At 37.5% G+C, this 12,534-nt stretch overlaps 1 protein-coding gene across 2 annotated transcripts in view; it reads left to right on the forward strand.

Moving 5' to 3' along the window:
• Positions 1-12,534, forward strand: part of apbb1 (amyloid beta (A4) precursor protein-binding, family B, member 1 (Fe65)) — a 110,672-nt gene that overhangs the window by 34,907 nt on the left and 63,231 nt on the right. The gene's annotated exons all lie outside the window — the stretch shown is intronic.

Here is a 12,534-nt window from a genome sequence, read left to right on the forward strand (position 1 = left end):
CAGTAACTGAAGTCCAGTAATGCTGATTGAAATTTCTTATATAAAAAATCTATATCACAGTACCGATACATTTTTAAAAACTTTTTCACATGCAGAATATATAGTTCTTGAAGTGCTTGAACATATAGTTGATGGAAATATCTCAGATGTTGACATTATGTGGAGTGATGAGGAAGATGGAGATGTAAGAAAAATATCCGTATTTAAAACTTTATAAAGTAAAATGACTAGCTTCCGGCCAAACGAACATACGGATTTGACTTAAATCTAAAGCGTAACTTGAATATGAATATTTTTCTTACACAAACGCATCGCTTCGCTTCAGAAGGCCTTTATTTACCCCCCAAAGCCACATGGAGCACTTTTATCATGGATAGATGCACTTTTATGGACTTTCAAAGCAGAAACAGCTATTCACTGCCACTATAAAGCCTGGAAGCCAGGACATTTTTTAATATAACTCTGATTGTATTCGTCTGAAAGAAGAATGTCATATACACCTAGGATGGCTTGAGGGTGAGTAAATCATGGGCTAATTTTAATTTTTGGGTACCTTTATAGGTATAGTACACCAAAAAATTATATTTGTCATCACTTACTCATCCTCATGTTGTTCCAAATCTGTATGAGTTTCTTTATTCTGCTGTACACAAAAGAAGATATTTTAAAGAATGTCGGTAACTAGACAGGTGACAGTAGCCATTGACTTTCATAGTATTTTTTCCTAGTATAGCCTATATTTTCCTAATAACTACATATTATATTATATTATTATAATATAATATTATCATTATTAGTAATTATTTTGAATATTATAATAATATTTAGCAGTGTATATAGATCAATATCAATATGTATCAATATAGATATTACAGTACAATACCGTATAATTAACTAGAAAAATGCATTTCCGGGGGAACTGCAAAGTGTGCTTGCTCGGGTGAGGTTCACTAACGTGAGTAGTGGATAAAAAACAAACAAACTAGGTACTAGTTACTAGGTAGTGGATAAGGGTGCGTTGAAGTTTGCTTGATGTGAGAATTTCAACAATAGTACTTTTTTCAAGATTGTGCAAAAAGGTGAAAAGTTATGTGCATTAAGAGACATGTCTGCAATGTAGACTAGTGCCAATGGCATTGTTTATGTGGCTTGGTTGTTGGTTTTAAAATAATTGGTTATGAATATACAGCAGAGAGTGGGAGTGTTTTGGGTGATGAAATAGTATTGAAGAGAAGTTGACAGTCTTCATTTACTGTATCCAATAAGCCAATACAAAACTCACCCAGCTGTTCTGTGGTTGAGTGTTCCCTTTGATTAGGAACAAATTTACTATCTCAAATTAAGGTCTACCGTAATTAGCGATGCTTTGATTGCTGCTGTAAAGATGGTTGTCTGACAACCATGCCGCGGGTCCTTAAAAAGTCTTAATGTCTTAAATAAAGTTTTCCTAATAAAAGGCCTTAAAAAGTCTTAAATTGCCTTAAATTCAGATTCAATAGGTCTTAAATATTTCTGGTCACGTTACCGCTAAAATTTCTCCAGTCTGACGGACCTAATGTCCGTCAACCAGTTAAGCATCGAATCGCGAGAATGATTCAGATTTTATTACATAAACAGTAGGGGTGTAACGATACGCGTATTCGTATTGAACCGTTCGGTGTTCGGTACGCATTTTCAAACCGAACGGTTCGTTGGACCATTTTCCTGCCGACCAAATTTCGTTATTTCAAATGTAGGCGCGTTGTGCGTGGCAAGCGCGCTCATAAAGTCAAGAGATGCTGGCGCAACCACAACATTGCCCAACATCAAATGGCAAACGTAATGCAAGCGGAACGAAACTGCTCGTTATTGTGTGGTTGAAGGACCGTTTATCAGTTTGGACCAGTGCAGCGCGAGCCGATCGTGATCATGCGACACTGTTACTACACAGCGCTAAGAGATCCAGTAAAGAAATCATTTGAATTCGCCACTTAAGTAATAACATCACTGCAGATCTAGTGAGAAACATTCACATTTCTCCGTTATTAACGGATCAAGCAGCGCGTGGAAACCAGGAAGAAACATTGTGCCGTGAATGAACTGCCAGTGTCCACAGATCAGCAACATTCACCATGGATTTACTGTAGTAACACTAACTGCAACCATGGAAGTTTGGCAGGAATAGTAGGCTATAATGCCTTCAAGTAACATTATGTCGGTTTTATTTTGACATTATGAATACAATTGCTGCCCTCAAATGTTAATCTGAACTAAAATAAACCTTTGTTTATAACTACTACAATATTACATTTCATTTTTTCCAAGGAGCTGTTTGGTTTTATATGCTCCTCTAGAATTGCTCAAAGTAAAAAAAAAAAATCAAAGTAAAAAACAATATTTATGATGTTAGTTTTAATAAAAAAAAAGAATAAAAAAAATTAAATCAAGGAAATTTCTCTGGCATTTCTTTCTTTTTGCTGTATCAAAAACGTACCGTACCGTACCGAACCGTGACACAACTGTATCGTATCGAACCGAACCGTGAATTTTGTGAACCGTTACACCCCTAATAAACAGCTATTGATAATGATAATGTAGGCTTTTTTTGGTAACGCTGTTGAGGCTCGCACTGCTTGTCTCTGTGATAGATTTTATAGGAAGAAATCAAAACAAATGAGCATAACGGCAAACACAAAAAAAACTCCCAGAAGAAACATACTGAGGTAAAAATTCAAAATGTTGAGTTTTTTATTTCTAACATGTGATATAGTTAAGTAACATAACATGACGGGAGCAATTTTGCTGAATATTCTCACGATTGCAAATGTTACATTGATTTTAGTTCAATAAACAAGTAGTGAATATTAAATTATTTCAATCACTTAGGTTAAATATTACATATACGCATGTAATATAATGTGTATTTCCATCACAGGTTTGGTCTTAAATTTCATTCAAAGTGGCATTAAAAAGGTCTTAAAAAGTCTTAAATTTAACTTGTTTATATCTGTAGACACCCTGTGTCATCACCTACACAGAAACGCTGATTTTTATAGCCTACCGTCAGTCCTCATATTGTAATTAAATGAAGAACGCTATCAGTTTCACTATTAGCTTACTCTAGCGATGCAATCGCAACAACATGGATAACGCTGTTTGGCCTTGCTTAACTTTATATGACATATGCGCCATATGCTGCCATTTCAGGGCTTGAATTTCGGTGCGGGAATGTGGGGATTGCGCATAATTTAAACCATTCCCGCAAGGTTAGCTTTTATAGTGCGAGAAATTCCCGCACAAATATATTCGCTTCATCTCAGAACATGATTAAAAAATAAATTCACAGATGCGAGAAAAAAAGATGGCAAACTGTCTTTTATTTTCGAATTTAATTCCTCAATCAGCGCTGGACCGGCATTTTCTGTCTTCCGCTGAGCCCTGGCCGTAGACAGATCATATGTTTCACGCTGTCAATGCAGTGGTCTGCGTTGCGCTGATCTTATTCATACTATTGAGTGTAGGTGCAGCATTCTAACATTAGCCCCGTTTACAAGCACACTTTTTAGCTATTCTGATTGAGATCGTTCTGATTGACGGATTCCGGTTGACTGTTTACATGGGATGTTATCTAAACCGATCAGGTGTGTACATGTGCTGACACTTCCAATCGAAATCATTTTGTGACATGCGCACACAGCTTGTCTGCCGGATCTGGAAGCTCATTATTTCCCACGTTTTCAATCCTGTCAAGATGGTGCATCACTTAATCGTCGCGTTAGTTGTACGTTAGGCATTAACCGCATTTCCAATGTCGGGCCAGTGCGAGCCAGGGCTTTAAATGGGCCGTGCCAGGCTAATAGCCTCGGGCCAGTAACGTTCGCACCGTGCCCAAAATCTGCTGCGTTTCCACTCTCGGGCCAAAAGCTCCACAGCGCTTCACTAAAACACGCCCGTAACACGCCTCTCTGGAACAACGTCACACTAACCCATCATTTCACCAATAAAATGGAAGTTTTATCAGAAAGAAATCACTGGAAACAGCGTGATCGCAAAACAAGAGCGACCGTTTGCTGGCATTTTTGTTGTTTAATTGAATATTTAAAACCCAAGAATAGATGTTTTACCACAGGTTTACAATAAAAAGCGATACATTGATCATAATGAATTAATTTGTGTCAAAATTGCACATTAGTCACACAGAAATAAAGTGGTTTACCGTTTATGACGTTTGTGAACGTTCACAAAAGAAAGAGGACACACAATTATTCAGTCGCGTCTGTTTCTGTTTGGTAGCCTAGAGGACATTTAGAAAGAATGATAATTTCTACAAATATGCCACCAGAAATTTGACCTGAGGAGCTTTAGCACTCTCTCCCAGAAGGATAACTTACAGTTATATTTAAAAGGGGATAGTCCAGTATAAAGAGATAAAATAAAGGATTAAGATAACTTATGATTTGTCCGATTTCTTCAAGCGTTCATATTTACCATGTTTACTATGGTAATGGTTAGCGCGCATAGTTTTTTGCATCGGGTATAAATATTCCTACCTTATACGGTGATCAGAATCCACAACAGATCACAAACAGAAGGCGTAATGTTAGCTGACAGAATTATCTGGCGCAAAACCAGGCATGCGCAGAAAGACGTACACTCAAAGTAATCGGATCAGCTCGTTTACATGGTGTAATCTTCCGTTTGATCGGTTCATGAAAAGGTTTATTCCACCCCCTTCAATCCGACTGAAATTTCAATCGGTTTGAGCATTTTTATTCCGATTGAGGTGTTGACATGGAGCATTTTCATTCTGATTGGACTTTGTCGTGGGTTTTTTCCCTAAACCTAACTATCTGGGGCGTCTGCACTCGACACCTGCCTTAATATCCGGGGCGTCTACACTCGACACCTGCCTTAATATCCGGGGCGTCTACACTCGACACCTGCCTTAATATCCGGGGCGTCTACACTTCGACACCTGCCTTAATATCCCTGGCGTCTACACTCGACACCAATACCTTAAACTCTAGCTTTTGCATCTTCAGTCGACAACTGGCCGAGTTTCTAACTAACTTGCTTCCCTAAACTAGCTTCCTGCGCAGGAATAAATTGACAAACAGACCTGCAATTGTCCTTTAAATGCTTTAATCACGGCCGGGAGATCTTCCCGAGCAGTTCTCAGGGAATCTCTCCCAAGAAGCAAGGCCGGAGGATCTCAGACAAATTCCATTGAGAATCCCACCGAAAAACACATATACAACAGTTTTTATAGCAAAGAGGTATGACTTAAATTTCATACTGCATTACATAATTTCCCCACTATTTGATTGGTTCTTCATATGCAAACCCCTCTGTTACTAGGTAAAGAAAACTCTAATCTTGTGATTACTTATCACAAGGTTCTAACGATGACTTAATTCGTTAATCATAAGATTCTAACAGACTGTCTAGTTTTACTTCCCATAACTATGTTATTTTTACCCATAGACACTGACTCAAAGTCACAAGTTTTTCCCCAAAGAGTTTTGACACATTAAAAGCATATGAATGTTATTCCTGCAAGAAAAACAAATGTTAGTTGATTAATTAAAGTTGATTAATTAAAATTTCATTGACAACTTTTAAACTGGTTATAATCGGAATACAATGCTACATGTAAACGGGGCTACTGAGTCATAATGAGCTGTTTGTGAAGAAATTATCCGCTTCCAAATTATGTCATTTTAATCACGAAATTGAAACATTAAAAAACAATTTGCTCTTTATGGTGTGCGAGTGATAGAGCGCGGCAGCAACAAACCAACTGATCAGCTCGCAGCGTAACAACATTGAATGCTTGGCCGAACAGCTGCCTGATCATAGCTGTACAGGGCGCCTTATTATTTTTCATCTCCATAAATATATCTAGTAGTAAAGCTAATGCAAGGGCTAGAAATCTATTAATCTTTTGCTGATACTTCCTTGTCATCATGGAGATTGGAGTTCATGGTTGCATAGCAACGACAGACGCCACGGGACAGCAAGTGCTTGTGGAAAGGAGAGAGCGGCGCGCTCGCGCTTTCCACTTGTTTTTACACATCTAGAGAGACGTTGTTGATTGTTTGAGCATGTGACTGCACGTTTCTCCTTGTTTTCTATTGTTATGCGCAGCATATTTCCCGCGCGCACAAACACAGCCACAGACAATGAATTTTGTTCGGTTAGCGAAGAAGACCGAATGTATGATGCATAGGCTACTAATCATTAGATCCCCCCCATGTGACCCATGTAAGCGGTGGAATTCCCTCCCAGTTTAAAAAACGAAATTCATGCCTGCATTTATTAAGACAAACCTAGTAAAAAACTAATGCAGTCTATACACTGACTTGGCAGCTCTGTGAAATGTAATACAACAGTGCCACCTACTGTCTAAATGCATTAACATTAAAAGTGTGAGGTGAAACTCTTGCATAAGTAAATGGGTTTGTCAATTAGCCTGAAATAAAAAAAAAAGTAAAAAATTCAGATCTTGTACATCCTCACATTGTAGTCTCGAGTTAATGTACAAAGTTTGGTTTCGATACGTGACAGCGTTCCTGAAATATGAACTACTTCCTGTTTTGGTGACTATGCCGCCGATTTCGTTTGGCTGTGACGGGCAAACGCTTCCGAAAATCAAAAATCCTTCTAGTAACTTTTGTGAGGCTTGGTCCAAGGATCATGTACGTCCAGTTTCGTGAAGTTCGGACCAAATTTGTGACCTGTGAAACTTTAGTTTCGCTTTCTGTTCAATCCACTATGGTGGACGAACGACATGGACTCGTGATGTCATCTTCGCGAGCAACTTACACCGGTACTGACCGGACGTTTTAAAGTTGGAACGGTGTCTCTGTCTCAAAGGGCCTAGGCGCAGGAGCTGGCCAAAATTTTTCTCCCGGGAATAATAATAATAATAATAATAAGAAAACTTAAGAAGAACAATAAGTGTTCTTAACTGTCATCGCCAGTGGCCCATGCATATTGACTGTCACTAAAAATCAGTGGTAAAACGTGAGGAAATGCTAGATTTTTTTTTATAGCTGGCAAAGTTAAAGTCTAATGAAATACACGGTAGTGTTGTCACGATACCAAAAGTATTGTTTCAAAACCGATACCAAGTCAAGAATTGCAATTTCGATACTTTTCCGATACTTTTCCTGAAAAGGGAGAAACACTCTCAAATATCATTGCTGTGCTTTATTTTATAACCGGGACAACATTCTAATCATATAACACACTAATAAATGAACATATGAACAGCAGATATAATAAACATTTGAACAAACTATGAAATATCAAACTATAAAAAATAAATTAGAGCAATGACATTTCAAGGTAAAAAAATAATACATTTAGCAGCATTATCTCAGTTATCATAAGAAACATAAGAGTTACCGTTAATAACTTTATCTTGATACTGAACTTTGAATAAAAATATGAACAGCGATTATGTTAAACAATGTTTAATATTGGTAACATATGATAAGCCTCATTGGTGATATATCTGTCATAGGTGGAGATAGTTGTGGAAGGCCTATACTTCATGTTAAACATTAATATATAGCAGCAAAGACAACGTCGGCAGTGTTGACGGCAAAATAGGCTACAGAATATTTCGTTCTGTATTGAGAGGTGCAGTATTTGAAAATCGATAATATTTTTTTTAAATTACATTTATATCTGCATTTATGTCAAAACCTAGAGACTTTCACACATCAAAATGTCATTTATTAATATGTATTCGTGTCAAAATGACATAGAAACATCTTTTCCTATTCTATTTTGCCTGGAAACGCTTCCAACACGCTTGCGTGTCGCATGAAAAATAGGCGTCGGTTCTATTTCTAGCATGCATGCGTTTTCCGCGCGGCTCGGGCGCGCGTGTCACGCAGTGTGCTAGCTCTAACCTGTTAACATGGGAGCCAAAATAAAAACGGACACACCACGCAGCCAGTGTGTCGCCGGCCTTACAAATCTGGAACGCGGTCATTCTTAGAAGTATCGATACTAATAAATTTAGGAATCGTGACGTTTTTAATTTCCGAGAATCGCGATACTTTTGAAGTATCGGTGCACTGTGCAACACTAATACACGGACACCTTATTTTTGTCCTTTCAAAAGTAACTGAATGCCCTGCTACATATATTAGCCTACAGTAATTATAACTGTATTTAAAACGTATAAATGTACATTTATATGTATAATTATGTCATTATAAAATATATATTTGTTTATATACACACTATAAATGCATATATTTGAAAATAAATTTTCCGCTTAAAAAAAAAACAAAAACAAAAAAACGTTCCGTACATAGCCTAGATCTACGCGCCCCCTAAACCCAGATAATAAAGATGGACAGTGACATATAAATTTGCCCAAATTAAGCATACGTTACATACAATTGAGGTATTATCGAAATATCTAAATTTGAATAACGAGTGATTATTTAACAAAAGGCATGTAAAACAATCAGGGTTACATTTTAAACACACACACACACCTCTGAAGCGATAGAAAAGTCCCCGGGACCGCATCATTCGCAAGACGCAAACCTGCATTAGTGTACAAGGCCGAAGTCCACCATTCTCCCGTTGAATGGTTGCTACACACACATAGTTTAGATGTGTCCGTGGTTGATGGCCAACCAACCGCCCGCAGTCAGTCCAGCCCTGGCAGCATCGCGGGGAAAGATGCACTGGAACTTTTGCACCACGAAAACAAACGCCCGTCCCATCATTGCCTCTCTCATCTACTACGCGATATCACAGTTTGACATGTTTGTCATTGGAAAGATCCATGTGGTGTCATGAATAATTAAGAGCAAGTGTCTTCTCATTGGATAAGAAAACTCAGTCACATGAATAATTATGAGACACCGATGAGTCATCAAAGTACTATAGTGCTCTGGACACGAAGAAGATTTTAAACCCGGAAGATGAAAATAGCAGTAAAAAATTAAATTTAACCATTTTCCCCTTACTATTAAATCTAACAGATGCTAACATTGTCTTCAATGGTGTTCAACACGCATACCTCTTTTAAAATCTCAGAAAATGTAGTTTAGGGTTTCATGACCCTTTAATTTTATGTTGGCACATTTTTGTGAAGTACACCTGTTTTGACCTGACGTCTATTGAAAAACAAAAAAAATTACAATTAAAGCCAAACATTTAAAAAAATTTTTTTTTATTTGGTCTCATTTATAGAAGCCCCATGAGCTGGGAAAATGTACTTTTATATTTTTCAGAAACTTTAACATAATTCAGGTCTATCAAAGCATCTACATTACAAAGACATAGATTATCAGGAGGTGTTAATTTGCCTAATTTTGAATGGTATTCCTGGAGCTTTGTTTTGCGCTCTCTTGCTACATGGTTGAATCCAGATATTCTGGTGTCATGGCGTCCCATTGAAGAACGTCTAATACATCCACATTGTCTGTCTAGCCTGGTATATTCCAATATACCCCATAGTATAGTTAAACGCAATTTTGGACCAATAATTTCTTATCTTTTGATGGTATGGCGTAAAGTCCACCGATTTGCTAAAATCCCAAACACTTTCTTTGCTCAGTCCCCTATCTTCAACAATTATTTACTCTTAATAGAGAAGAAACCAATTATCTTCCCCCAGTGGAGCAATAGAGGGGTCTGTGTCCTTAAGGATATCATAGGGGAACAGGGTCTTCGTGCATTCCATGATTTAGAGAGAGCTTATAATTTATCAGGCACTTTTTATTTTTATTTACAATTACGTGCAGCAATGCGCGCTCAGGGTGTTCCTTGGGGTATTGAGTTGGGGAATCATCCCCTTCATGTAATCTTTGATATTAAAGGTAAAATTAGTGGCATTGTTTCAGAGATATACAAGTTTATAACTAAAGCTTCATATAAGCCCTTATCATTTTTCAGACTCTGGAAGACAGATATTAACATCTCCCAGGATCCAGATTGGTGTGTGGTTTGGTCAAACATATCTCTATCATCTAGAAACCCTGATCATCAAATGATACATTACAGATTGATCCATAGGTTTTACTTAACTCCGCGAAGATTACAGCAAATGAAACTCAGAGATAACCCATATTGTGATTTTTGTCCAGATAATATAATTGCTACTTTTTATCATATGGTGTGGCAGTGTCCATCGATTAAGTTTCCCTCAGGACTTTTGTAAAAGCCAAAATATGACCACACCTCAGATTTGGTCCTCTTAAAAGGCTGAAAAATCTCCCGAGCACGGTCACTGCCTTCCGCCATTTCTTCTCGAATAATAAACAACAACAACATTGCGCCTGCGTCTGCGTCACACTGTTGCTGGCTGGACAGGATTTACAGTGAGTTATTAAAATCGCGATGATCAAACACGGTTTTAATGATAATTAAATTTTAAACGATAATACTAACCGTCAGTACATTTTATAGTGAAACCGGTAATCGTCCCATCCCTTTTCTTATTAAGCCGGGTTCACACTATGCAATTTTGGCCGTCTGAGACAAATTTTGCAAATCCTAAAAGATTCCTCTGATCATAGGCTAAAATCTGAAGTCTTTGATCGTTAGTTTGACGTGTTCACGACAGCCGATTAATGACCGCTGCGATAAATATTAGCTCCATGTTGTACATGCACTTCATTCAGTTTTGTTATTATTATCTAGAATATTGTATTGCTTTTTATGATCTTTATAATATGAAGGAAGAATTCAGGACGTGCTTGATACTCTCAATTATGATATATTTATTTGATATACGCAATGACCAATATCCTGCGCTGTGTTCTATGATGTTATGTGGATTTCTGTGTGGATATCATAATAATGGAGAAAGGATGGATGGGTGGTAATGGAAAAGGGTTGAGAGGTGTGGGTGTGGGTGTGCGTGTGTGTTCCCTTCTTAATTTTTTTTTTTTTTTTTTTCTTTCTCTCGTTGTTGTTATTAATTGTTCAATACCTTGAGCGAATCTTGTTAAGGGTTGGAGGGTGGGCTTGGGATGGGTAGGATATGGAGAGGGAAAGAGAAACAGAGATACAGACAACAGAATAAGCAATACTTTAATTGTGCTCTGTTTTATTTTCAGTGATGATGTAATCAGCCTAAGGTTTTCTCTTTATCTCGTGAAGGTGTTTCCTCTCCATTGTGTGAATAATGATTGTAAGAAAATAAATAAATAATTGATCAAAAAAAAACATAATTCAGGTCTGAGATGAAAGTGTTCAAAAAGAACTGATGCTCACACTAAAACCAGTTCAATATTTGAAAATCAACAAACAACAAATAAAACGAGCAGCTCTATGCACTTTTTTAAGCAAGATTATATTCTGTGGCATTTCCTTCCTTATAAAGACCGTCATCAATAGCAACGCATTATAACACAGCGCACATCCATGTATCGCAATGGACGCGCTCTCTCGTTTTATTCAAATACAACTTGCCGTCTTGCGTCTCCGTTTTTGGACGATTGTTTTGTACGCTGTACAAAATGGATTTATAAACAGTTAAGATTTAAAACAATTAATCTCAATTCAATATGTCCCCAAAATTATGTGGTAAAAAAAATCGGTGTAATAAGTGTACAATGATATACATTATTATCCCTTAAATGTCCCTCTTAATAGTCTTGTTTGAACTTGTTCGTTCGTCTTTGGCTCAAAGCCACTTGCTGCGAACTTTTCTTTGCGGAAGCTTCACGTTTATTTCAAGAGAGTGAGATAAAACATTTCAACTCAAAAAAACATTTTGTGCCCAATTATTTCCCAGACGTAGTTTTGGTATTGAGGTCAAAGTTAACTTGCCCTGCGTTCGCTATGAACAGATTTGAAGTTTCGCCCATATTGTAGTGACCATCCTCGATTAAGTTTCCCTCAGGACTTTTGTAAAAGCCAAAATATGACCACACCTCAGATTTGGTCCTCTTAAAAGGCTGAAAAATCTCCCGAGCATGGTCACTGCCTTCCGCCATTTCTTCTCGAATAATAAACAACAACAACATTGCGCCTGCGTCTGCGTCACACTGTTGCTGGCTGGACAGGATTTACAGTGAGTTATTAAAATCGCGATGATCAAACACGGTTTTAATGATAATTAAATTTTAAACGATAATACTAACCGTCAGTACATTTTATAGTGAAACCGGTAATCGTCCCATCCCTTTTCTTATTAAGCCGGGTTCACACTATGCAATTTTGGCCGTCTGAGACAAATTTTGCAAATCCTAAAAGATTCCTCTGATCATAGGCTAAAATCTGAAGTCTTTGATCGTTAGTTTGACGTGTTCACGACAGCCGATTAATGACCGCTGCGATAAAATTTGACCTCAGACGAAATTCTGGCAGTGTCAGAAGATTTGACTCTCAGTCCTGCAGTGTGACTTCTCCCACAACGACTATCAAATTGTCTTCGTTTTTCAAGAAAAGCCATGACCAATTAACGTTAGAGATTTCTTTGTAGTAGGGCTAGGCGATATGTAAAACATTTTTTTATCGATAATCGCCTTAAAAATATTGCGATATCAGATTATATCGTCTACCCAAGCCCCG

This window comes from Squalius cephalus (assembly GCF_949319135.1).
Source record: "Squalius cephalus genome assembly, chromosome: 24".
Classification (NCBI taxonomy): domain Eukaryota; kingdom Metazoa; phylum Chordata; class Actinopteri; order Cypriniformes; family Leuciscidae; genus Squalius; species Squalius cephalus.